General features: G+C 54.5%; 2 long non-coding RNA genes across 3 annotated transcripts in view; one reads left to right on the forward strand and one right to left on the reverse strand.

The window, feature by feature from the left end:
- LOC103351609 (uncharacterized) overlaps positions 1-27,252 on the forward strand; it is a 174,997-nt gene that overhangs the window by 58,217 nt on the left and 89,528 nt on the right. The window lies entirely within an intron of this gene.
- On the reverse strand, positions 89-4,780 carry LOC149121092 (uncharacterized). The gene is made up of 3 exons (XR_016223945.1): positions 4,693-4,780; positions 4,272-4,401; positions 89-1,783 (listed from the first exon to the last, which is right to left on the reverse strand). It is a non-coding gene; the product is annotated as an uncharacterized LOC149121092 (long non-coding RNA).

Here is a 27,252-nt window from a genome sequence, read left to right on the forward strand (position 1 = left end):
ATAGTAATTTGTTGTTGTTAATAAAATTTAGTTAAAAAAAAAAAAATAGCACAGCTCCCTCATGCCCCTCCCCCCGCCCGCTGCGATTCTAGAATTTTCCGGCAACTTCTTGAAACTGCACAGGACTTTCGTGAGGCTTTTAATGAGATGCATTTGCAGGCTCTCCAGATTCTGAGAGGCCTCCAGCTCCGCTCATGGTTCGGGCTGCAACAAAGGAAACCTTGCTCGTCTCCAAGGCAGTGACCCAATCTCCTCGTTTCTTTCCTTTGTTCCTTTCCAGCTTGCCCCACTGTTGTTGGACTCTCTCCCAGCCCGAGATTGTTCCCTGCTCACTCATGTTCCCATTCCTGCAGCCCACCTTCCAAGGCCTTGGTGACAGGGCGGGCCGTCCATCTGCTGGGACACACAGGGGCTCCTTGGAGCGTGGAGGAGCAAACACGCCCAAGTGTCCCGTCCCTTACAGAAAAAGGGGGATGATGACTTTGTTTTGTTTGCAGTCGGACTCAAGTTCCATGCAGTTCTTTATTTTTTTAATTTATTTTTAATTTTTTTTTTGATAGGCAGAGTTAGTGAGAGAGACAGAGAGAAAGGTCTTCTTTTTTCCCTTGGTTCACCCCCCAAGTGGCCGCAATGGCCAGTGTGTTGCGGCCAGCGCGCTGCGCTGTTCCGAAGCCAGGAGCCAGGTGCTTCCTCCTGGTCTCCCAAGTGGGTGCAGGGGCCCAAGAACTTGGGCCATCCTCCACTGCACTCCCGGGCCACAGCAGAGAGCTGGACTGGAAGAGGAGCAACCAGGACAGAATCCGGCGCCCCGACCGGGACTAGAACCTGGGGTGCCGGTGCCACAGGTGGAGGATTAGCTTAGTGAGCCACGGTGCTGGCCAGTTCCATGCAGTTCTACAGAGTTTACCGTGCTGCTTTTATTCTTTTTATTTTTGATACACAGTCCTGTGCTGCATACGTATATTTTGGAAAAGCGATGGACTGCGTATAGGATGGCTGCCCCAGCCAGTTGTCACAGTCCTCTTAGTTTGCACAATCAGGAAATAGCCTGTTGAGGCCTTTATGTTGCTATTTATTGTATGATATGATATGTTGATCACATGGTTTATTCATCACAGTGGCTTCGTCGGTGGGCACATGCCACCGGGCTACCCCCTGGCTGTTGAGAGTGATGAGTGAGTTGCGTAACGCCTTTGTTCACCCCATTCCACGCCTGTGACTCATCTGCCCCCAGCCCCTGTGCGCCTGGCATGGGAAGAGAGGGCCTGTGTTCCTCCCTCGCATCTCCCGCTGCCTGGCGGCGACTCCCACTCTCGCTGGTGCTCCGTGCGCCTTCCCAGCGCTGGGTGGGTTCCGCCGGGGGTGTCCACGGCTCTGCCCGGCTCCTGGAACCAAACCTACTTTTGTTTCCTCGAGACGTAGCTTTTTTACTTTTCCTTGAAACGAGAACGTGTGCCACGCTTCAGTCTATCGAGCGGTGCTCATTCCCTTGGTCCCTGCTGTCCTTGTAGATGTTGGGGCCTAGGTAGCTGTTCTTTTGGAAGGAGAAACTGGGGGACTTTTTTTTTCTGAAGCCAGCTGAGTGGGGGTGTAATTGACATTCACCCTTTTCTCTGCTTGGTGGGTTTCTGTTTCCCTGCATTTATCTCTTCCTAGGATATCCCCGAGAATCCAAGCGGGAGCCCCAGGGTTCTGTGTATCTATGCGGGAGGATGCCTGGGTCGGGGGCAGCTCCACGCACAGCTGTTGAGCTGCGATGGTTTTCTGTGATCACCAAAGGGTCCTGTGGAGACAGAGACAGAGACACAGCTGGTGGGAAGCTTCCTTCCCTGAGTGATGGCTATGGGCATCCTCCCTTGTGCACGTGAAGGAAGGTCCCCCTGGGTGGACAGCCAGGGCAGAGCAGGTCCAGTTCTGCCTTCAGGAAGAGGCAAGGAGACTTGGGCCTCATTTCCTGACCCCGCTCCGAGCCCCAGCCTGGCAGGGTCCTCAACCCGCCGTCTCGGAATCCGTGGGAGCGGGAGGGCGCTTGCGGCAGCAATGCCCTAGACTGAGCCGCCGGCCCCTTTCTGTGTGACCTCGCCTTGCCTGTAAGAGCCCCGTCCGCGTTCCCCCTTGTGTCTGAGCCTCCCCGCGTGCTTTGGTGCCCGGTGCTTGGGCAGAGCGGTCTCCAGCCCCTTCCAGTTCACCGGCTCTGTGGTAAAGCTCCGGTGGATTTTGTGTCCCGTTGCCTGGAGACCGAGTGGAAATAGGCCGGATGCCATGGAAGTGGGGCTCCTACACCCTGCGGGCCCCCCAGATTGGAACGAGCCTTGGTGCCTTCTCTTTGCTGGTCCTGAGCAGAGAGAAAAGAAACAGCAAGTCCGTGCCCAGACCAGCTGCCTTGCCGCAGAGCCGGAAGGGAGCAAGAAGCGCGCACTCTGGCTCCCACCCGCTGTCTGGTGTCCCTCCCGCGGCCCCCCGCGGCTATTGTCTTTCTTTCAGTCCCTCCAGAGATGGAAGCCAGCACCCCCCCCCCCCCCCCGCCCAGTGTCCACCTCGGGGACGATGGCGGGGGCCTCAGTGCGCCTGTCAGCACAGGGGAGGGAGCTGCCGATGGCCAGAGGAGATGGCTTTGTCCCTCGCAGCAGCTCGTGGGCTTGCAGCCACGTCCTGGCTGAACAATCGTGCATCCAGCTTGTTTGGGGCCAGGGCTGAATCACCATCAGTCCCCCACAGCGCTGGCAGCGGCTGCTTAAAGAGACCCAGGACTGCAAGCACAGGGGCGGGCAGGGGCTCTGGCTGAGGATCGGGCTAGATGCTCAGGAGGGACGCAGTGAGGAGGGGGCTTAGCAGGATCTACCGAGCTTCCAGAAGAAGCACAGGCCTGTCTTCTGGGGAAGGATGGTGTGGGTCTCAGAGCTTTGCTAAAGGAGGCTCAGGGCTGGCCCTGGGGCCTTGGACGTGAGAGGTTCCTCTGCTGACACAAGCTGACACTTGTCACTTGTAAACCTCTCCATGGCCACGTGTATATGGACCCATTTTATAGATGAGTCAAAGAGAGGCTTAAAAGGCGTAGGCGGCTCACCCAAGGTCATGGGCAGATGGACAGCTTCCCCTCCATCAGTGCTGTTGTAGGCCAAGCTCCTTTGCTAGATGGCTGGCATGACCAGTCTAACCCAAGGAGAGCTCGTCTCCATGACGGTCACGGACTCATCGCCAGGTCCGTGTGATTAACACGGGTCCCCTCCCCGGGCCTGGGGAGGTGACTCTTCTGCATTGTAGCTCCAACACCTGGCACAGAGCAGGCTCCTGAACCACTGGATGCATCATGAATTAGTGACCCCAAAGCTCCCGTGGGCACCTTACGGCCACTTGGTAGACTCCCAGCTGTCGCACAGGCTCCGTGCTTGTGAATAAGGCCCTGTGAGCACCACAGCCAAGTTCAGCTCCCTTTTGAGAGACTGGCACGGGAGCTTAGCAAGTGCACTCCCTGGTTCCCACCCAGCTCACGCTATCTGTTTGTGGCAGCAGGGCGGCTGGGGTGGCCGGTGCCGGCCACTGCCTGGAGGCTGGGCTTTCCCATCAGGCTCCTCTCCTGCCCACTTCCAGGTTGGCAGAGTTAGTATGGAGGGCTGGTGAGAGAGACCTAGGAGTCCTGTCACTCCCCAGGCTTCTGGGAGGGGGGCAGGGGCAGGGGCAGGCTATGAGCAGCCTTTGGACTGGGAGCCACTTGCTTTGGTGGCTTGCTTGTTTCCAAGGCAGTGACCCAATCTCCTCTGTGCTGGGCTGTTAGGGACCCCTGGGCTCTGTGTTAGGGAGTGGATTTCGACCTTTCTGGAATCGGCCTGCTAAAGCATCCCATCTCCCGCACTCTTGCCAGTTCTGTAAGATGCGGGAACTGTGGCGGCCGCCTGGGGTCCGTGCAGGAGGGAAGCGTGGGAGCAGGGAGTTGGCGGTCATGTACGTCATTCTGTGTGCTTCTAGGGTTGGTGTCGGCCAGGAAGACAAACCAGGAGAACCAACCATACCAAGGTCTAGGGGGTGAAAGTTGTCTGGTCGTCTTCTAGCACTTGATTTAAACCTGAACAAACCTGTAACTGGGAGGGTAGGGGTTACAGGTGGAAGCAGAAAACAGGCGGTTCGCGGTGTGGAGGAGGGGCGGGGCTGCTCCTCAGTTATGCCTCCTGGGCTCTCTGGACTCCCAGACAAGTGGACGGCTGAGGACCGCAGCCCCGTCTCTCCAGCAGGTGCTCCCAAGCCAGCCCTGTGACCTTCAGCACCCGGCCTACCTTGGCTGGAGCAGAAAGGCCTCAGAGGCAGAGTCAAATGGCTTTGTTTGTCCTGCGACACAGCGTGGGGCGGCTTCCTGGATCCAGACCGCCTGAGTTTGAGTCCTGGCTGATGTCACCGTGATCTGGCCTGCAGAGGGACACACAGGGAGTTGTTGCTTTCCTTGGCTCCCTGCTCCGCTCCCACCATCTGCCCCAGAGCAGAGCTTGCCTTGGTCTTGTCTGTGAGAGGCTTGACTTGCATGCACAAGTGCTGTGTAGCCGCATCGCACTGTGCTTATTCCTAAGTGTCAGGCTGAGTTTGTTGCCAGTTTTCTTTGGTTCCAGGGGGAAGGTTTGTCCTTGGGTCCCCCTCTCCCTGGATAGTTTGGGGCCTGCAGGGCAGGCGGGACTGTTCAGAAGTCACAGGACACAAACTCACCCAGCACTGACACGGCATTGCTTGCAGCTCATACACACGCCAGGTGTGATCCCTTTTCTCACATTCCACTTGGTGACAAAGCCCAGACACCTATGACTACAGTCACGCGCTCAGAAACCCCCGCCCCGCCCCACCCCGCCCCGCCCCGCCCCGCCCTGGGCGATCTTGCAGTCGCCTGGGTGACTTCCACGTCAAGGATCTCCAGGGAGGCACAGAAAGGCACCGTTGGTGCAGGTGTGCTCGCTGTCCTCTGGAAGATGCACGGGGAAATTTCAGTGCCTGGGTTTCAACTCGCTCCTCCCCTGCTCACTCCAGGAGCCACCAGCTGACGAGAGAAGCCCCTTGGTTTCTTTCCCCCAGGGGGACAAGGGACGAACAAAAACTGCATAATCAGGGTATGCAATGTGCTGAGTTGATACACACACACACACACACTGTGAAATGATTTCCACAATCAAATTACTGATTGCGGTCACCATTTGTGTGTTGAGGGGTGGGGGTGGGCTGGGTTTTTCACACCTGCTCTCTTAGCAAGTGCAGAATCCCTTGTTATGAACTCTGGCCGCCAGGCTGGACGTGCGATCCCTGGACCTTTTTCACCTTAAGACTGGAAGGAGTTGAGCCCGCTGTGGCCTGGGACCCACGCAGGCAAAGGGGCACGCATGTCTTCTGGGTGGATGCTAAGTCCCTGTAGCCGGTTAGAGTTCTCTCTTCTGCCAGCAGATCCTCTGTCGGTTCTGGGTGGGTTCCAGGAGTCAAATGCGTCCTAGTAGCCGTCCACCCACACTGCAGAGGCCTGTGGGTCGCCGAAAGCCGGGGCACAGGCCTTGTTCTGCCTGGGGAGGTTGGTCCTGGCGCCCTCCACCTCCTGGGCCTGAAGGCGTGGCCCTGACCTGAGCGACAAGATTGCAAACACTGGGGTGAAGAAAAAAAAATCTCTGGTTGCAGCCCTTTTCCTTCCAGAATATTCTCTACTTCCTGCTGCTTGGATTCAGTAGCGTTTAAAGCAGAACCCCCCTTTAAGAGGTTGTGTTGTGTGTGAATTCAAGCTGAGCCTGGCACAGGGGAGCATTCTCCCCGACCAGTAGCTTGTGTTTTTTTTCTTCTTTTCTTTTTTTATTTTCCTCTTGCTTTTTGCAAGCCAGGATGGCTTCAGAATCCCCCAGCAGGGGGTAGGGCTCCATTTCTCTAAACCTTCCCAGCCACCTCCCCTGTCCTCCCTCTGACTATCCCAGATATGTGGCGTTTGGTCGTGTTTTTAAGCGTGGGGGCAGAGTACACTGAAGAACAAGCATTTTAGAATAAAATGTGGGCTCTGCGGGTAAGCGGCACCAGGGCCACAGTTGGCGTGCTGGGCAGGGTGCTGCGTCCAGCTCCGTTTGAGCCATTTCTAGATATGCCAGCAGCTTTATAATCCCCCCCCCCTCTCCCTTTGCCTGTAGAAAACAAAAGGGCGTATGTGACTTTGCCAGCTGTCCTGCCCTCCGCCTGCGTTTCCACGGGAGCCTGCGAGGGGCACGTTGCTGCAGGGGGTGCCAGGACACACCACTGAGAGATGAGAAGGAAATTCAGCTCCATGGGGGCCGCCCTGTACCCCGAAAGTGATTCCAGCATCGAAATGCCGAGAGCCTGACGCTCTCTCTTGTCTGTCTGACGCGCGGAGCCGAGTGAGGAGCAGGAATAGGCGAGAATGAGTTTCCTTTCTGGGGTCTGGTCCGGGGAAAAGGACGAGCCCAGAAGCACATTAACTCCTTCCAGCCTGACGATCGATCGGCTCCCACTTTGCCAAGGGAGGCGAGGAGGAGCTGCGTGAAAGTTACCCGCCCACGGGTGGTGAGGCAGATGGATGTAGGCTCGCTGGAGGAGGGAGAGGCAAATTGAATGCAGAGCTTGAGGGGCAAACTCTGGACGCACTCTCAGCTGTTGGCGTGGGGTGCGCAGCCTGCGTGGGTTCCCCTGCCCTGCCTTCATGGCCCGGCAGGAAATGAAACAATACAGTGTCCCTGCACTGGAGGGTATCACGCAGCCGTGGAGGGGGAGGCTAGGAGTGCTGGAACGTGACGCTCCAGGTTTGTATCTGTTGATGCAGAAGTATGTCCACAATGTGCTGTTGGGGCCTCACTCTATCGTTTTTTTCCCCTTTTTTTCTTTTTTTGACATTTATTTGTTTTACTTGAAAGGCAGAGTTACAGAGAGGCAGAAAAAGAGAGAGAGAGAGAGAGAGAGGTCTTTCATCCGCTGGTTTACACCCCAGTTGGCCACAACGACTGGAGCTGCACCGATCTAAACTCAGGAGCCAGGAGCCTCCTCCGGGTCTCCCATGTGGGTGCAGGGGCTCAAGGACTTGGGCCATCTTCTGCTGCTTTCCAAGGCCACAGCAGAGAGCTGGATGGGAACTAGAGCAGCTGGGTCTCAAACCGGCACCTATAAGGGATGCTGGCACTGCAGGCCGCCGGCGGCTTTACCCACTACGCCACAGCACCGCTCCCAATCAGTCTGTTTTAAGACTACGGGGGCGCATGGCTGTGTGGCCCCCAGATCAGATCCTGGATCAGCAGAAGATGTGGGTGGAAAATCGGGAGTAATTGGAATAAAATCTGTAGTGTAGTTACTAGAACTGCACATACTTGCTCAGTTTGAGCAAATATGCCAGCCTTAGGTAAAATGTATGTGATCGGGGAAGCTGGGTGAAGGAGGCACAGCAATTTGCGACTTTTCTATAAATCTAAAATTACTCCAAAATCAAAAGTTAGAGGGAAGAGCATATAAGCATATTTTTCATGTCAACTTTTGATTTGAAAGGTGGACAGACACCCACCTACACACAGAGAGTGAGAGAGGTACACAGAGAACCCCTGATTTCTGGTTTGTTCCTTAAATGCCAGCTATGGCTAGAGTCGGGCCAGGCCCAGCCCAGGAAGCTGGAACTCCAGGGTGCACGTTAGCAGGAAGCTGACTTGGGAGCTGAGCCAGGGCACAAACCCAGGCATCCAAGGTGGGGTGCAGGCATCCAGGTGCAGCTTCACTTCTGTGCCGAACGCCCATCCCTAAGCACATTGGAAAACTTTGTACAAATGTTTAACAACGGCTTACATTCTGAGTCCTGGGAGTATAGGTGAGCTTAATTATCTGGTTTATGATGAGAATTCTGTGAACAAAGTTGAGAATGTAGCACCTGGCCGCCGCCGTGGCTCACTAGGCTAATCCTCTGCCTGCAGCACCGTCACACCGGGTTCTAGTCCCATTAGGGGCGCCGGTTCTGTCCTGGTTGCTCCTCTTCCAGGCCAGCTCTCTGCTGTGGCCCAGGAGTGCAGTGGAGGATGGCCCAAGTGCTTGGGCCCTGCACCCGCATGGGAGACCAGGAGGAAGCGCCTGGCTCCTGGCTTCGGATCAGCGCAGCGCGCTGGCCGCAACACACTGGCTGTGGCGGCCACTTGGGGGGTGAACCAACGGAAAAAGGAAGACCTTTCTCTCTGTCTCTCTCTCTCTCACTGTCTAACTCTGTCTGTAAAAAAAAGAGAGAGAGAATGTAGCACCCAAGAACTTTGCTGTTGTTTGGGTCCTGGTGCCCATCTCTTCGTCAGATTCTGTGATCTTACTGGGGACACCCAGGCAGGCAAGGTGGGCTGGGATTGCAGAGTGTGGACCTGGGATCCGAGAGACCTGGGTTTGAACCGAGCACTTGCTGGCTGTGTGGCCTTGGGGGTTAATTGTGGCTCTCTCTCTCTCTCTCTCTTTAAAAATGTATTTGAAGGGCAGAATTAGACAGAGAGAGAGAGAGAGAGAGAGAGAACTGCAATAGCCAGAGTTGGGCCAGGCCAAAGCAGGAGTTTGGAATTCCATTACGTGGGTGCAGGGGCCCTAGAACTTGGGCCACCTTCTGCTGCTTTACCAGGTGCATTAGCAGGAGCTGGATAAGAAGTGGAGCAGCTGAGACTCAAACCATTGCTCCAGTGGCTTAACCCGCTATGCCACACGCTGGCTTCTCTTTGATCTTTTTCGAAATGTATTTAATGTTTCAAGAATGCATTTAGTGCCCCTGATCTCATGAGGCCATTGGGAGGACGGAATGAGGTCACAGTGTTAGTGACTGTGGGTGCTTCTCTCCCTTGGGGGTGAGGTGGGCTGGAGAACTGGCCCCAGGAGGTCTGGTGTTTGAGGTGTCTCCCAGGGAACCCATCTCTCCTGAGGTCATTCTCGATTCTGCATCAGAGTGGGAATCGCATTCTGTGTTCGTCCACTTCAAAGGAATGTAGGGGCTGTTGGACAGTGAGTATCTGGGAATCATGTTAGGCCCTCCCACTCCTACCCCACTGCCCCAGGCTCCCCCACCCCCAAATCTTGGTGGGTTTGTTTGTAGAGGCTGTGTCTCGATCAGGCCAGTTAAGAAAAGCCGTGGGAGCTGTGATATTAGTTTGACTTTTTTTTCCATGCGGACTCTCTCATTGACTTCCTGGGTTCCTACTCTTCCTGCTAAGTCCTTGAGAGGAGGGGGCGGGGGCGGGGGCAGGGGTGGGGTTCAGCATGGCCCTGGGGGGATGACCGTGGTTATCATCCTGGGTTGATAAAAATGTTTCCAGAATGGTTGGTCCTGGGACGCTCAGCTCAGAAACCTGTGCAGAGTGGAGGGCTCTGCGTGTGGACTTGAATGCAGGCCGGCAGCGTTCTGGTCCCCAGCTGGGCCACTGCCTACCTCTGGAGGAAAGCCCCCGGCCCAGGTGCCTCTCGCGTCTCCAGGACAGTGTAGTGGCCCGTCAGGCTCTGCGGGTCTCAGGGTCTCGGATTCCAGGAGCATTTGGCAAGAAAAAGCACCCTCCTAACCCACCCGTTAGAACACAAAATAAAACAACAAAAATCCCAAACCAACATCACAGACCCAAAGGCTTTGAACATACCATTAAAAAATGTTTATTTAATATTGGATAAAAATATACTGCCTTACCTTTGAAAAAAAATAATGAAATGACCAGGAGGGCTTCAAAGCATTTCCTCTCCCCTCTGCTTTCCAGGAGGAGAAATATTTTTCAAAGTTATTTGAATATTAAAGAGCCGGGCCCAGAACCCTTGGTGTCTGGGATGGAGATCAGCAAGTCAATCAAGTATTTTTTCAGGACCCTGGTCGTTTGCTCAGTGTGAAACAGAGACCCCCGCGCCCCGTGTGTCCCCTTCCTTTGCTGTCCTGTGTCTGTGTGAGAGTGTGTGTGTGCACGCGCGGAGAAACTCAATCCACTTGTTTCTGATTCATTTACACTTAACTCATCAAAATGCTATTTAGTGAGAGGTGTTTCACGTCCAGGCCATGCTCTGTCCCACAGAGCAGGAGATTGCATCCTGCTCAGGGTAACGGAGCGCAGACCCCGGCCACCGTGACCCGGCCGTGGCCGTGGATCCCTGTGCCTTGGGCAGGCTGATCTCCAGCCGAGTGCCAGGATCCACCCCCCACCCCCACCCCCTGATCTGCACACCGAGGACTTGTGTAAACAGCTCTGAAAACTAAGAAAGGCGGGAAGGAGTTGACAGCAGCAGCCTGCACCCAGCACGTAGGTTCTGCCTTGGGATTTGTTTTCTGTTCTGTAATCCACTTGCTTTGTGGCTTAAGTGCCCCGTCATGATGCCTGGGACGATATGACCACTCCAGAAAGGACAGCTTACAGCGGCAGTCTGAAGGGGTGAATGCCGTTCAACCTGGGAGTGAACGAAGCCTCCTCCAGCTAAGACCCGGGTTCCTTGCAGGCTGGGGTCGTGTGGCCCAGGCTGAGGTCGTTCTGGGTCTGTGACTGTGTCTCCTGCCCCGTGTTCAGTGCAGGTGGCTGTGTAGGAAGCCTTAGTGTGGAACCCACGCCGGGCGTGCGGCCCCTCTGTGCCTGCCAGAGACCTGGACGGAATCTCAGGCGGGCTCTGGCAACCGGCGTTTTGAACCTGAGCTACAGCCGCCGTGCTTCATAAGGATCCGATGATATTCTTGGATGTGGGATTTGACGCTGTCTTCCTGTCCAGCCTTGGGCTACTGGGACTGACCCGGCTGCGTCTGGTGTCTCTCTCTCTCTCTCTCTCTCTCTCTCTCTCTCTCTCTCAGCAGTCGCCATGAGACGCCTGCAGAGGGCTCGCCTGTGTAAAGCCCAGGCCTGTTTCGAAGAACACGGAGCGGGTGGGGGATGGGGAGTGGACTGACCTAGAAAGGGAGCCCTTTCCCCGCTGTGCACATTCACCTGTGTGTCGCCTCCCCCGCCCACCCCAGGGACCCACAGTGCCCTTCTGACAGCCGGGTCTGGGTCCCTCTGGGTCCCCCTCCCAGCCTCCCTCCCGGACGCCCTCTCCATCCAGGATTGAGTAAGAGGGGTTGGCAGGAGCTGGGGAAAGACAGCTCAATTGTTTCAACTTGCTGGGCAAGGAGGAGTGGTCCGCCATACAGATGACTCATGGCGGGGTGCCCTCGCCCCAGCCTGCTCCCCCACAGCTCCCAGCCCAACACACAACCAGAAACAAGCCACAAGCACCCCGCTCCCCCTGTCTGTATACACACACACACACACACCAGGAGCTCGGGGTGGGTTCTGAGACTGTGCACCCTTACCCTATGGGGGCTCTGTTTGTGGGTCGGGGGTAGCATTCTCAGGCCTAGGGGGCTGGGCCACCCGGGGAAGGCTTGGTTGATGGGGCTGTCGGCCCCGCAGCTCCGCCTGAGGGCCGCACAGCTCTGTCCCCGGGTCCTCCCTGCAGGTCCCTTGTCAGTGGTCCTCAGAACCGCTCTTTCTGTGTTGCACCCTGCTCTCAATGCAGGAGCCCTGGTGCCAGCCCGCAAGTGAGCGAGCTCCAGGCTCCGTTCCTGTTGCAGGACACGGTGGCTTCAGGCTGTAACAAGCGCCAGCCCGGCTCCTCCGAAGCCTCAGCCCCAGTGGAAATTAAAAAAAAAAGAGAGAGAGAGAGAGAGCAGGCGGGACGGAGGGAGCCGTGAGAGAGGGATTATTTTGTTTCGACGTGTTTGAAAGCGGGATCTGTGGCCAGTTGGGTTTTTTCCCCCACCTCCCCCCCTTATTTACACAGTCTGTTCGGAGACACACCAGGGCCTGTTTGCATTGAGTGTTTGCTCCGGAGACCGGCCAAGTATTTCAGCACCGCGCGCTGGCACTACCACCTCGGCGGCACCAGGAGGCCCAGTCGGTCACAAGACCTCACGGGGCTTCTTGCTCCCTGCTTGTCCTCCGTTCACCTCCTCCACCGCCCTCCCCGCCACTGGCTGCTGTTCCCCAGCACCCGTGGGCTGCCCGCCGGGTGGGTAGGTGGGTGGACATCACGGCCATAGGCCAGCACAGGGGCGTGGCCGTGGGAAGGCAGAGCGTAGACTGCGCCGCACAGATCTTCTCTAGGATTCAGCGTCCCCGAGGGCCCGGGATGTGGCCTTACAGGATGTGGAATGGTTCCAGGTGTGCGGAGGCAAACTGTGGCCGGAGCCCCCCTGGAAACTGGCAAGAGAGCCGGTCTGGGGCCGTGGAGCTGGAATAGGGCTGGCCTAGGGAAGTGCAGGAGGACAGAGCCAGCCAGTGCGGCCTTCCAGGTCCCCACCGTGCCAAGTGGGCTGCAGCGTTGCCCCCAGACTCACAGGCCACACCCACACCTACAGGGCAGTTGGACTCTGTGCTTTAACAAGGTGCTCCCCGGGGGTGCGTTAAAGTTTGAGAGGCACCGCCCTGGGCCCGATTTTCCCCCAAGGGGACTTGGTTTTCTGGCATCCGCATCGCGCCTGGAGATGCTTTTGGGCAGAAACTTCTGTCCACCGGCGCACTTGGAGAAGGTTGCAAGGCGCACCCCCTCTTGGAAATTCACTGGCCCATGCCTGCTGGTGAGGTTTCTGACAAGTTCTGCAAAGAAGAAATCCGTCTGCCCTCCAACGGCAGCCTGCCGTCTGCCCGGATGAGCGGGCACCCACCCGCTCTCCCTGCACGGAGAAATGGGGAGATGCTGTTCCCGTTTGCCGCGTACCTCTGGGCCTTCCCGGGAGCTCACCTTCAGCTAAAAGGCACTGAACAGACTGTGCACCCTGGAGCTGAAGGAATTGGGTTCTGAGCCCTGGCTCAGCCCCTTCCTGGGCCTGTGACTTTTGCCAAGTTAGTTGTTCAAGGCCTCAGTCTCCCGCTCTGTAGAGTGGGAATAATGATAGTCCTTGCCAGATGGAGTTATGGTGAAGTATAAATCGTCCTTTATCAATTTAAATTGCAATAGTGCCTGAAAGGTAGACCTTGATCAGTAAAAAACCCCTTGGGCTTTTAACTCTCCCCCTCTTTTTATTTGGGGGTAGAGGGAGTGAGCACTCTCCCAGCCAGAGCTGGGCCCGGCTGAAGCTTAGAGCTGGGAACTCAATGTCATAGGAATCTCACGTGGATGGCAGGGACCCAGTTACTTGAGCCATCACTGCTGTATACCGGGGTGAACATTAGCAGGAAGCTGGAGTCAGGAGCCAGAGCTGGGATGTTGGCATCTTAACCAGCGCCCTGAGTGTTACCCTCTTGGGGTCATGGCAGGCTTGGGGACGACGACCACCATGCTGGTCCAGAGACCACACTTGGCAAGACTCTGGCATGTTACGGATGGACAGGCTGAGGTGCAGAGACAGGAGGCTGTCCCAGCAGTGTGGCAGTCTGACCGCTGACAGGTTCTAGAAGAATAACCCCGAGCCCTGCTATGCGTCAGAGTCACCAGTGCAACTTCTTGAAAAACACCGTCTCCCAGAGCCCCACGCCAGACCACTGTAGCGCGTCGCCAGCAGGGCAGCCAGGGAGCCTGCCGTGGAAGCCCTTGGATGACTCCCTGAGGCCAGCCTGATCCTAGGTAGCTGGGAACAAGTGCCCAGTGCCCGTCTTCTTCCCCCAAGAGGGACCTGCCCTGGGTTCCCACATGGTCCAACCCGGGGTTTCAGTGGGAGCCTGGGAGCCTGGTGACGCCCGCACACTGCTGGGAGAGCCTTCCCCTCTCTCTGCGCCTCCGTCCCTTCATCTCTAAAACACGGGGGCCACACAAAGTGTGGTCCTTGGAACAGCAGTGTGGCCATCATCCCTGAGCTTGCTAGAAACGCAGACTCCCTGGCCTGCCCCAGACCTGTGGAATTTGCACATTTTTAAAAAAGGAGATTTATTTATTTATTTGAAAGGCAGAGAGGGAGAGAGGAGAGCAGAGAGGGGAGAGTGGAGGAGGGGAGGAGGTAGAGAGAGAGAGAGAGAGAGAGAGAGATATTCTGGAACTCCTTCCAGGTCTCCCACATGGGTACAAGGGTCCAAGCACTTGGGCCATCTTCCCCTGCCTTCCTGGGCACATTAGCAGGGAGCTGGATCGGAAGTGGAGCAGCCACGACCCTAACTGGCTCTCGGATATGGTATGCTGGCGTCTGAGGGGGTGGCTCAACCCTCTGCACCGCAATGCTGGCCCCCAAGAGCCCCAGGAAGTTCTTACTAAGCAGAAACAGTACCTCTCCAGGGAAGGTGGGAAAAAAACCGACAACTCAGGATGCAGATTCCAGAGCTGTCTCTCTTGGTGAGAAGGGAACCGCACAGGCCAGGGAGGGAGCAGTGTCAGTGGTGTCAGTGGACGGTGCAGGACTGACTCCTGTTACCCACCCATAGCGGACAAGAGGAAGCAGCTTCAGGAGCCTTGGGGATTATGGTCAGCTTGATGAGGACCTGTCTTGACCTTGAAAGCTATGATCGCTGGGAAGGTTTGCAGGAATAAGTGGGTGGGCTGCTCCAGAGTCTGTGAAAATCGCTGGGGGCTGTGTACCCACTTTACAGATGCCTGGGTACCTGGAAGCGGAGGGCAGCCCGTGCAGGTGGCATGGTTCTGTATCACTGCTCTTCACGCTCAACACTTCCCGTCGCCGAGCACAGACATACGGCGGACTTCAAACATTTCATGGAAATTAGCTTTTAATTTCATGCGTTAGCTTTTAATTGCACTCTGCCGTGAGCTTTGTGAAGTGTCCTCACAGACCTGCCAGTGCACAAGATTTGCGTGATCTGATGGTTGGCACAGGGCGGCAGGGCATGCTGCCACAGCTGGTGGTCTCGTGCAAATGTGTCTGTCACCTGTCGCTACATTAACAAACCACCCCCACACTCAGTGGCTTAAGACAGAAACTGCTGCTGCTTTTCAAAAATTTATTTGAAAGGCAGAGTGACAGAGACAGGAGAGACCGAGATCTTCCATCTGCTGGGTCCCTCCCCCAGTGGCGGCAGCAGCCACGTCTGGGCCAGACCGAAGCTGGGAGCCAGGAACTCCATCCAGGTCCCCCATGTGGGTGACAGGGGCCCAGGGATTGGGCCATCCTGTGCTGCCTTCCCGTGTGCATCAGCAGGAAGCTGGATTGGAAGCAGAGCAAACTTGAACTGGTTCTCCGATATAGGATGCCGGTATTGGCAAGCAGTGGCTTAACCTGCTGTGCCACAGTGCCAGCTCTGCGGTAACCGTTTTATTTATTCATGGTTCTAGAATCTGGACTAGGCCTGGTTGGGTGGTACTTTGGTGACAGGCGGGCCAGTGATGACTTAGCAGGCTTTAGGGTGAGTTACAGCCTGGGTTCAGCTGGGCTGCGGAGACACTGTGCTTCCTTCTCTTACTTTTTTTTTTTTTTTTTTTAAGAGACAATGAGAGAGAGAGAGAGAGCGCGCACCAGCCCTCCCATTTGCTGGTTCACTCCCCAAGTGCCCACAGCAGTCAGGGCTGGGCCAGGCTGAAGTCGAGAGCCAGGAACGCCATGCAGGGGTCCTATGTGGATGGCAGGGACTCAGTCACTTGGGCTAGCATCTGCTGCCTCCCAGGGTCTGTGTCAGCAGGACACCGGAGCCGGGTATTGAACCCAGGTACTCTGAGGTGGGACCTGAGCAGCGTAACCACTAGCCAAGCACCTGCCCCCCGCCCCCCCATCTCGTTCACTGTGATTCTTCCCAGTAGAGTAGCTTGACTTCTGGTATGGCTCCCGGGCCCCCTTACATCGTAGCAGGGACCCAGTGAGGCACAGCTATTAGGAGACAGCATTCATTGCCTGCCACCGTGGGGCAGATTAGCACATGGAAGTTGCTGGATCCCCCTTCCCATAGGGCGTGACCTTGCGTCTGTCTGAGAGTGACAGAGGTGTTTCTGGATCCTGGCTCTGAGCCACCTGTTCTCTGTTCCACTGTTCTCCGCACATTCCCACCTGAATGCTTGCGGTTCAACTCCCTGCCCTTGCTGGTTCGTTAGCAGCAGTGTCCTTGCTGTCTGGACAGCAGGTGCCGTGATACGGAGTGCGGCTCAGCGTCGGCCTTCTCCCAGGCCTCCGGCACGGTTTCCCATCCAGCTGAACCCGGCAGAGGGCCCTGAGGAGGCGCTGGCAGGGCTCCAAGGCCGTCTCGGTGGCTGCTACCTCGTGGCGGTTCTTACTCAGGCCGGCTTTACTGCAGGGACTTCTCGCTGGCCACTCAGCCTGCCCACCTTCCTGTCTCCTGTGCTCATCCCGCAGGGGAGCCCCAGTTCCTGCAGGATGGATCTGCAATCCTGTGCAAGTTGGCCTCTTCGGTTTCTCTCTCTCTGCTCTGAAACAGAACCCGAGTTTTATCCGGGGAGATCTCCTTGGCGCACTGGTTTCTCCTTCCTCTCCGCCTTTCCTGCTGATTGGGATCAAGCCCATCCTCGGACGTCTGCCTTCTTCCTGAAGCCGTCTCTGCACTCTGGAGTCACAAATAGACTCCCGTCCACCCAGATCTTTGACTCCCTGAGCACCTGGTGCCCTGGAAAACTGCTTTATTTGAAAGTGCAGGCTTTCAAGCAACACCTGAGGGTTTTTTTTTTTTTTTTTTTTAAATAAAGCAAAGCGATGGGGCTGTGTCTTGGATGTGTCTGTAATGGGGAGACAGAGATCTTCATGCAAGACCTGGATCTGTTCTTGGCACGCTGAAGCTTCCGGAAGACGGTACCCAAAGGGCAGTCGGCTGTTGTGCTGGGCGGGAGTCCACGTGGCCTTGCCAATGGCATCGAAAGTGCAGACTGCAGCCGCAGGGAAGAGCAGGAGGGCTCAGACACACTTGCTGCCGTCCCGATCCTGGCTCTGTCCTTGCTGAGCTGGCGTTTCTCGGCTAGGTGCTGCTGGCCTGGGGGTGGGAGAAGCCTGTGTGCCTACTAAATGACAGCAGGTCTCCGTGCATTGTGGCAGCCCACGGCATCCCCGCCCCACCCCGTGCTTCCCAAGCCTCCGTGGGAAGCCCTGAGGCCACCCTTGGAGAAGTTCCTTATCTTCCTGGGACTCCTCAGTGAGCCATACAACACTGCTGCAAGGAGTTGGCACTGTGGCGTGGCAGGCTAAGCTTCTGCGTGCAGTGCCGGCATCCCATACGGACACCAGTCTGAGTCCCAGCTCTTCTGCTTCTGATCCAGTTCCCTGCTGATGGCCTGGGAAAGCAGTAGAAGGTGGCCCAAGTCCCTGCGCCCCTGCACCCGCGTGGGAGACCCAGGCAGAGTTTCCTGGCTTCAGATCGGCTCAGCTTCATCAGTTGCAGCCATTTGGGGAGTGAACCAGTGGATGGAAGACCCCTACCCTGCCTCTAACTCTGCTGCTCAAATAAATAATCTTTTTTTTTAAATGACTGCTGTATATCTCAAGTGCCTGCCATGTCACTACTGTTTATCAAGGTCTTAGGCTGTCACTCTATTGAATATTGTTGTGGGTACTGGGTAACAGTGTGGCCACGGTGGAGGTGTGGGCACCCTTAGCATCTGGAACACTCTTGCTCTTGCCTCTCCATGTACCCTTTCCCTAGATGGCTTCTGCCTGCTTTGTGCCTCTGTTTCGTGTCTGGGAGATACCTATCTGAGCCTGCCTGTGGGTGTGGCAAGATTCCACGTCTGTTGTAAGCACCCACATCACTCCAGAGGGGCTGCTTGCTTTTCTGACGCACACATGAGGGCTTGTGGATGTCTCAGGAACTGGAGGACATTTGGCAGGTGCTCATCAAGCGCTCCTGTAAGCCTGACCCCCTACCTAACCCAAGACTCGAAGGTGGGCAGTGAGGCCGCGAGAAAGGGCGTGTTTGCTGCTAGGTTGCTCGCATCTGCTCCCTTTTCGAACTGTTCAGTAGCTATGCGTGTGTGCAGGTGTTCGTGTGTCTATGTGTAAGGGTGATGTGTGTGTGTGTGCGTGTGATATTGAGAGCAGTCAAGCACAGGCAGTGAGGCCAGAGGCACGGAGATGGTGTCTGTGCTCAGTGGGTGGGGGAGAGATGGACGAGGAGAGCCAGGTGGCTCGCTGGGATACAGGGGGTTAAGCCACTGTCTGCAGCACCGGCATCCCATATGGGTGCTGGTTCAAGTCCTCAGCTGCTTCACTTCTGTTCCAGCTCCCTAATGCACCTGGGAAAAAAAGCGGAAGTTGGCCCAAGTACTTGGGCCCTTGCGGTCACATGGGAGACCCAGACAAAGCTCCTGGCTTCAGCCTGGCCCAGCTGTGGCCATTGCAGCCATCTGGGGAGTGAACCAGTGGATGACAGCTCTCCCTCTCTGTAACTCTGACTTTCAAATCAATATATAAATTAAAAAAAAAAAAGAAAAGAAAGAAAACTCAGGTGTGTGGATTATTGGGCTGGTTGAAAACTAGATCCGGGTAAATTGTCTTGGAGTTCTGTCGAACCGTTGCACGTGTAGTGTTGATGGATTCCATAGAGTGAAACAAGGGCTGAGGGCAGAGCCGGTGGCCGGTCGTAATGACAGGACGCACAATAGCAGGTGTAAAGAGAGGGACCCTCACACTCAGTCTCCTTTGGGTGGGAGGCACCTGGTCTCAGGCATGTGCGACCTTGAGGGTTTGCATTTGCTGATGACTTCTTCAGGGTCACACCCGGAGGACGCAGGTCTGGGATGTGCACTCTGCAGGGCGGTCGTTAGTTTTTGCTCACGTGCGCTCCGTGCTGCTGGGGACGAAGTCTCCCTGGGAGTCCCTCTGAGCTGGAGGTGGGCAGTCAGAGGGCTGCAGGCGGCACCTGCTCCATGGCAACATGGTGACCCGTGTTCCACTTGTGAACCGCAGTTGCCAGCATTACCGATTGCAGGGTCTCATATAAATTCCGGTTTCCCAGCTTCCTTTGAAAAAGAGGGAGATCTGGCAACAGAGGGCCCTTCTCCCCATATGTCAGAAATCAACAAGTCGGGTAATAAATGTCTCCTTAAGACCAGACATTTGCTCTTAATCTCTTCAAGTTCTCACCACTCCCCACCTCATCCTGGCTACACCTGGCCCCCTTGGCCCGACGTAAGTGACTGCTGGGCCCGTGGGCAGTGAGGCCCACGGTCCCAGTCCAGACCCGAGTCAGCTCCTCCGGCTTGTGCTGGGACGTGCTGAGGCCCTGGGCTTGGCTGCTGGGTTCCTGGGCCAGCGGTGCCACCAAGAATGCGTGGTGCTCTGTGGCTGGGTCAGAGGCCGAGAGTTCAGAAGCTTTGTTCCAGCTGTGCCCTTGACTTTTTATTTATTTATTTATTTATTTTATTTTTTGACAGGCAGAGTAGACAGTGAGAGAGACAGAGAGGAAGGTCTTCCTTTGACATTGGTTCACCCTCCAATGGCCGCTGTGGCCGGCGCACCGCGCTGATCCGATGGCAGGAGCCAGGTGCTTCTGGTCTCCCATGGGGTGCAGGGCCCAAGCACTTGGGCCATCCTCCGCTGCACTCCCGGGACATAGCAGAGAGCTGGCCTGGAAGAGGGGCAACCGGGACAGAATCTGGCGCCCCGACCGGGACTAGAACCCGGGGTGCCGGCGCTGCAAGGCAGAGGATTAGCCTAGTGAGCCATGGCACCGGCCGCCCTTGACTTTCACAGTGACCTGTGAGCAGTCACCGAACCCAGGTCAAGCCAGGTAGTGAAACAGCAAATACCACAATCTTCCTGACACAGTTGCTGTGGGGCCTTTGAGGAAGGGGGAAGTGACTCCATCAGAAGTTGTACCTCCCTGGCCAGCACCGCGGCTCACTTGGCTAATCCTCCGTCTGCGGCACTGGCACCCTGGGTTCTAGTCCTGGTTGGGGTGCTGGTCCTGTCTCAGTTGCTCCTCTTCCAGTCTAGCTCTCTGCTGTGGCCCGGGAGTGCAGTGGAGGATGGCCCAAGTGCTTGGGCCCTGCACCCGCATGGGAGACCAGTAGGAAGCACCTGGCTCCTGGCTTCAGATCAGCGTAGCTCTGGCCGTAGCAGCCATTTTGGGGGTGAACCAATGGAAGACCTTTCTCTCTGTCTCTCTCTCTCTCACTGTCTAACTCTGCCTGTCAAAAAATAAAAAAAAAAGAAGTTGTACCTCCCTTGTTCTCCGTTCTTTTTAATTTTTTTAAGATTTATTTATTTATTTACTTGAAAGGCAAAGTTACATTGAGAAAGGGGTTTTTCATTTGCTGGTTTATTCCCCAAATGGCCGCAATAACTGGAGCTGGGCCAGTCTGAAGCCAGGAGCCAGGAGCTTCTTCCAGGTCTCACATGAGAGTGCAGGGCCCAAGGACATGGGCCATCTTCTACTGCTTTCCCAGGCCACAGCAGAGAGCTGGATTGGAAGTGGAGCAGCCAGGACTTGAACTGGTGCCCATATAGGATGCTGACACTGCAGATGGAGGCTTTACCTGCTATGCCATAGCACCAGCCCCAAACTTTTATTTTCTGTTCTGTTCTGTTCTGTTCTTTCATTTGAAAGAGAGAGAGACAGAGCAAGCTTCTGTTGGTTCACTTTCCAGATGGCCTCAATGGCTAGGGCTGGGCCAGACCGAAGCCAGGAAGGAGCCTCTTCCAGATCTCCCACGTGGGTGGCAGGTATCCAAGCATTTGGGTCATCTGCTGCTGCTTTCCCAGGCCATAAGCAGGGACCAGGATCAGAAATGGTGCAGTTGGGACATGAACCAGTGCCTCCATGGGATGTTGGTGTTGCGGGCGGCGGCTTTACCCACTATGCTACAGCACCAGCCCCTCTCCTTACATTTTCAATCTTTCCCCAGTCTTACATCTTTGGGATGAAAATCATTCCAGTGGATATGGCCACTGTAGAAAAAACGGTCTGGTGGTGTTGCTAAAGTTGGGTGTATTTTATGAGCATCGATATAGAGCCAAAAAAAGCATGTCACAGTTTCCTGATTAGAAGCTACCAAGTGACTTACCAGTAGTAGGATGGATAAGTAAACCGTGGTGTAGTCATTCAGCAGAGTATTATATAGCAATGAAAATGAATGCGCTCCAGCTCTCTGTGGGATTTCCCAAGCATGGATTTCCCAAGCATAATGCTGAATGACAGATAAAATGAACACGTCACCTAAGCCAGGGAAAGACCACATGCTGTGTTAGTGTATTTTCATAAGGGTAGAACGCAGAGCAAGCTGATTCAGTGTGCCGGAAGTCAGGATAGTATCTGTCCTCGGTTGGTGGTAGTGACGGACGGGGAGCAGGAGGTGGGCTTCTGGCTGTATGGGCAGGAATGCTTCCTGGTGTGAGTACTGGTCACATGATTGGTGCTTCTATTGTAAAAAACTCCACGAGCTGCGCTCTCACAACATGTGCATTTGATTGCAGTAAAAAGTTAAAGTTAATAATTGAGGCCTCCACAGAGAGACTGTGTTTTAACTTCCAGGTGCTAAGTAGGAGCTTTGTGTAGGAGAATCCCATAGCCATCAGGCCTCTTGTTTGCAAGCAGCAGAAATAATCTCTGGCTAATTTAAGCCAAAATAGCTGTCTTGAACGTGGATTTTTGGCCTAGTGATTAAAACATCATTGAGATACCAGCGTCACCTTTCTGAGGGCCTGGGTTCAAGTCCCGGGTCTGCTTCTGATCCCAGCTTCCTGCTCATGTGCACCCTGGGAGTGATGATTCAGATATGTGGGTCTCTGCCCTCCAGGGAGAAGACCTGGATTAAATTCCGGGTGCCTGGCTTTGGCCTGGGCCAGCCCTGGCCATTGAGGGCATTTGGAGAGTGAGCCAGCAGGTGGGACGTCTGTCTGCCTGTCTCTCTCTCTCTCTCCAATCAATCAGAATTGCATTTTAAAAATGGCGGGTTTCCCCATCCCCATGAGGGAGGGGAACCAGGTTTGGAGACTGTGTAGCCAGAGACGTGTCCCAAGCACAGAAGAACTGGTCTAATGACAGCACCTCTCCCACTGGGCATGCCCACCCCGGTCTACACCACTGACACTGGGTGTAGGGGCTGCCCTGGCACTGCCCCCCCCTCCCCTGGCAGACAGCAGTTCTGCCGCCCGCCTTCCGTGAGCTTGAGCGTTCACAGCTGGACTTTCTGTGACGCCCCAGATGGGAACGCACTCAGGTGCTTTCTGTTGTCCCCAACCCTCGCCCGAGTGCCTCTGTCAGGGCTTCTGCTGCTGTGGCTTATTGCTCCAGACTCAAGGTTGGGCGTGGGTGTGATTTGTTAGAGGAACCTAAACCTCATCCTCTTGTCCTGGCTGCAGGGGAGGCCGGGAATGGGGGGACCGGGGGTTTTCACAGGCACCCTGAGATGACTCTCTCCACACTGATGAGATTGACGCTTGTCTCCAAGAGACCTGCTCCTCTGCTTCCCCTGGATGCCGGTGGCTAAAGCTTCCAGTGTGATGATTAGGATTTTGCTGGTCTCTCTGGGACTAGAGGGAAAGCGTGCCGACAGAGGATTGCGTGGCTGATCTCCGTTCTTTGCCACAGCCTAAGCAGTTGTAGTCTGTATGGAAGGAAGCGTTCCATCCACGTGCCATGAAGGGGTAGGACAGGAACGGGGATGCTCGCTAACGGGAAACCTGTCCCCAAGCTGCACCCTCAAATCCCGTGGGTCCCAGGGTCCCAGATGTCAGGTCACCAGCGGTGTGTCAGCAGAGACTTGGAGGTCACTTCGCCGTAGCCTCTCACCCAGCCCAGGGATTGTCTCCAGTTACTTGAATGTATTTCATTGTGCCAGATTTTCTTCTTTTTTTTTTTTAAAGATTTATTTTATTTATTTGAAAAACAGAGTTAGAGAGAGGTGGGGACAAAGAAAGAGACAGAAAGAGAGAGAGAGAGAGAGAGAGAGAGAGAGAGAGAGAAATTTACTCCACAAATGACCGCAGTGGCCTGAGCTGAACTGATCCGAAGCCAGGAGCTTCTTCCAGGTCTCTCATGTGAGTGCAGGGGCCCAAGGACTTGGACCATCTTCTGCTGCTTTCCCAGGCCACAGCAGAGAGCTGGATCGGAAGTGGAGCAGCCGGGACTCAAACTGGTGTCCATATAGGATGTTGGCACTGCAGGCCAGGGCTTTAACCCACTGCACCATAGTGCCAGCCCCTCTTGTTTTTTTAATGTTATGTATCCCCAACCTTGTTCATTGAGGGGGAAAAAAAAGCTAATTTCTTCCTTGGTCATGATGAGTTTCCTTCGTGTTAGAAATAAGGTGCTCTGTGTGGTTACAGATTGGTGTGGCTGCCTTTTTTTTTCTGGCTGATGTGATAGAAGTAACACATCCCTTTGGGCTGTCTGTACCCTGAGGGTGAGATGGATGAGAGAATTCCACGGGTGGCTGTTAGCCTGGTGGAGCATAGAGCTTGTTCAAGTTCACCGTGAGACTGAACGGGTTAAGGCTGTGTGCTCTGGATAACTTGGTGCTAAAATGAGATGATGTCTTAAAGCACTTAGCACTGGGCAAGGATTGTGGTAAACACTCAATAAATTACAGGAACAATAGTTGTAATTGTTTACAGATGCAGAATGCAGGATCTGACTTCAGTGACAGGGTGATAGCGTGATGGAGTCCGTCCCTGATGGAAGGAGAAAGGAGGCAGCTCCTTCCCAGCCTTCTTCCTCTCAGCAGCCCCCGATGAAGATGTGATGCAGACGAGGAAACCTAGGTCTTGGAAAATCTGGGTACAGCTAAGCCGGCAACAGTTGGCTTCCAGCATGAATGATGCCCCCAAGCCACACATTGCATGCACAGGACAAGCATAGCCCCAGACCCCGACAGTTGCAATGCACTCATTTCGAGGAGTTTCAGTTTGCAAGCCCCGTGAGATGGGCAGTTTTGTAGTTTGAATTCAGTAAATGCCCCCTCCACAGGCTAGCCTGCACCTCCGTAGTTCCAAGTCTACCACGTGGAGACTACACGATTCCCCTGTAGCTTCCTAATAACGGTCGCTACTCTTGCATGTCGGGCAGAGCTGGGAGAAACAGCCGGCTGGGCTGTCCCTCCTTGGGTCCAGCTCTGCCGGCTGGCCGGCTCCGTGCAGTGCCCCGGCAGGTTGCTGAACAGCCCTCTGCGTCCCAGGGTAAACAGGATGGAAGGCAGGGTGTTTGGGGAAGGACGGGCATTGCTGATCTGAGTCTCCTGCTGGGTCTCCCCGGTCCCCTCGCTCAGGCGGCTCTCCAGCCGGCCTCCGGGATCCAGGACAGGAAGATGCCTCGCTGGGAGGAAGAGGCTTTGCCAGCCCTGGTGTGCACCTGAGCTGGGCCCGGCAGGGAAAGCGCTGTGACTGCAAGAGGTTAAAACTTGCCCCTGTGTTTACTTTTGTTGGCTGCCACACTGCATAATCGTCTGTCAGCGCATCAGGTGCGGATTTATTTGTGCATTAAAACTTGCCTAGAGCAGGCGGATGCAGACGCTCTACAGCACGCTGGAAAATGTGCCTCCAGCGCTAAAACAGCCTCTCCAAGTCTTTCACCCTTTTAATAAGTGCATTTAATTAAAGTCATATAACTTTTTTTATTATATTTAAAAAAAATCCTTTTGCCTGCTGAGGCTGAAAGTGAACTTTGAAACACAAAGAAAGAGAGGGCTTCCCTAGACACCGTTCTTGAAAATGGAAACCAGCCCCCACTGCTGGCTGCCGTCTCTCCTTCCCCTGCTGACTTGAAGAGGACATTGTGATGGCGTCGCCCAGGGGGAGGCATCCCCAGTTGGCATGGAGATGGGTATAGAGAGGGCTTTGTTGTGTGCTCCATGTAACCTGTTGAATGCCCGGGCATGGCTCACCCGTAGGTCACCAGGCCGAGTACCTACAAGGGGACTTCAAAAAGTTCACGAAAATGGAATTGAAAGATGTGTGTATTTGGGTGCAAAATCTTTTTGGAAACCCATGCATACCAAGGCTCTTCAAAAAGTTCCTGAAAAAAAAAAATGCACGCTGTGAACAAAGGACGCTTGGCTTTCCATTTTGGGGCACGGTGCTGTTTTCCATGGGCTTCTGGAAGTGCCTCAGCATCTGGGGGAACGCTCCACCCAGTGGCAGGGGGATGGACTGAAAGACCTCTGGAGCCCTTCCCTGGCAGCCGTGGGGTTTCTGATTGGGGGGCCCCCGGGGAGGACAGGGTCTTGGTGAGAGGTGGGGATTAGTTTCGGCTCCCTGCGGTTCCAGCTTTCCCATCTCAGCTGGGAAAGTCTCTAAATGAGTCGAGACTAAGTTTGGTTCTCAGGTGGTGACAGCAGGGCTCTGCAGACGCGCTCGGGCGCTTGCCAGTGGCTTAGGAAATGTGTCCGAGTGCGGGGGTGAGCTGGGCCCAGGGAAGGAAGGGCGGGGATGTGTGCAGAGTGGCGCCGCTGAGGAGGGGGCTGTAGGGCTGGGTGTGGGAGTGGGCAACCACAGCATACCAGGCCTGGTGATCGGAGCCTGCTAATTACGCGGCCCCAGGGAGCCATGTGGACCTGCCAGAGCCGCCGGGAGAGGTGGCATGGAAAACCTCAGAAGGGGTCTGTGTGCCTTGGGTCTGACCAGGAAATCGCTCGGGGGGCCGCGTGCTGGGCCCCAGGGAGACAGGGCCACTGCTCTGGCCCCTTGTGTGTCAACAAGCACGGTTTGCACAGCTCGCCGGCTGGAGGCTGCGCCGGAGGCGAGGTGTTCGGGGAGCACCTGAACTCTACGATGCCCATTCCAGAAATTCTTCAGAACCACCCCCTGCCCGGTCCTTAGCTGCTTCTCTCTGCCCCTCTGGGGATGCTCTTAGCTGCTTTGAATGGCTACAGAAACCGAAATCTCAGAGCTGCATCCCCAGGGCCACCCAGCGAGAGCAAAGGTGACCCAAGAGCAGGCAGGGCTTCTGCATGTCAGTTACTCTTTTCTTAGCGTCTTCCGATGCCAGGGGACCTTGCTCCTCCGGGTTCTCCTTCCTGTCTGCAGAAGGTGAGCACATTCCCCCGTCCCCTTCTCAAGCCTCTTTGAAGTTGAGATCCCTCATGCCTGACCTGGTTCAATTTTGTGACTTTGCCATTTTCTCCCTTGGCTGTCTTTTTTTTTTTTTTTAATGGAAATGGTTTTGCAGATTTTGAAACTTCTCAGAAGAAAGTAAATTTCGTTTGAGGAATCTAGGTTATTCTACAGCTAAACCAAAGATACTCTGCCTTGTGGAAAACAGGATGAGAGTGGGAGTTGATTAAACACTCACCAATCATAAACGTATATGATATGCATATATATGATTCATAAATATGTGTGGTCACCTGTCTGCTGGTACTGGAGAAAACCAGGCGCAATTCCCCTGTGCAGGCGTAGAACCTTAGACATAGAAGCAGGCACTGGGCACAGTAATTGAGATGCTGCGTGTCACACGTCGAGAGCGCGGGTTCAAGTTCCTCTTGTGCCCTTTGATTTCAGCTCCTTGCCCCTGTGCACTCTGGGAGGCAGGGCAGCAGTGATGGCTCAAGTTCCTGGGTCCCTGCTCCCAACTGGGAGAGACTCAGATTGAGTCCTGGGCTCCTGGCTTCAGCTATTGTGGGTTTCTGGGGCGTGAACTGGCAGATGGAAGATCTCTTTCTGTCGGTCTGTGTCTCTTTCTAGCTTTCAATTAAATAAAAATTATTTGGAAAAAAGAATTGAAAATTAGATGAGAAACCCAAAGAAGAAAATAAAATGGCCTGTATTTACCATAATCTTTTATAACTCATTTCCCCCCTTAATTAATGTAATTCTGTGGGTGCTTCTCCCCGTTGTGAGGTTTTCTTATAAAATGAGGAGTCCCAAGCATTCAGCTGCAGAACTCATTTGTGCTTTTAAATAATTGAGAGGCCCAAGGAGCTACTATTGGCATAACTATTGATTTTTACCCCCTTAAACTTCAAAACCGAAAAAAAATTGCTAATTTAAAAATAATAATAAAAAACTCATGCATGTTAGGATTAGAATGTTTCATGGGAAGTAGCTGCATTTTCCAAAACAATGAGTTAATGAGCAGCATGGCATTTAAAAATATTTTTTGCTAAGCTCTATGTTGTTTGGTTTAATAGAAAAAGACTGGATTCTCATATCTGCATTCAGTCCGCAGAGCCGAATGTAAAATAGATGAAGAAAAGCCAGCTTTGTCTAGACATGAGAGTACTTCAGAAATTCCCGGAAGATGCCCGTTATGAACAAAAAAAAAAAACGGTGCATGGATTTCCAGGTTTTTTTTTTTCAACAGAATAAATTTGTCTCTTAATTCCATTTTCTGTGAACTTTTGGAAGTACCCTCGTACGTGTTTAGAAAAAGCAAGCATATATTTGTGGACTTTTCAATTAATACTGTATTATTTGATCTTTGACGAAAACTCAATAAGGGGTAGTTTTTTATTTTTTAAAGTTAGTTGCAGTGTAAATTTTATGCCATT

Source organism: Oryctolagus cuniculus, chromosome 17 (genome assembly GCF_051225735.1).
Source record: "Oryctolagus cuniculus isolate XC-2025 breed Fujian yellow rabbit chromosome 17, ASM5122573v1, whole genome shotgun sequence".
NCBI classification, from domain to species: Eukaryota; Metazoa; Chordata; class Mammalia; order Lagomorpha; family Leporidae; genus Oryctolagus; species Oryctolagus cuniculus.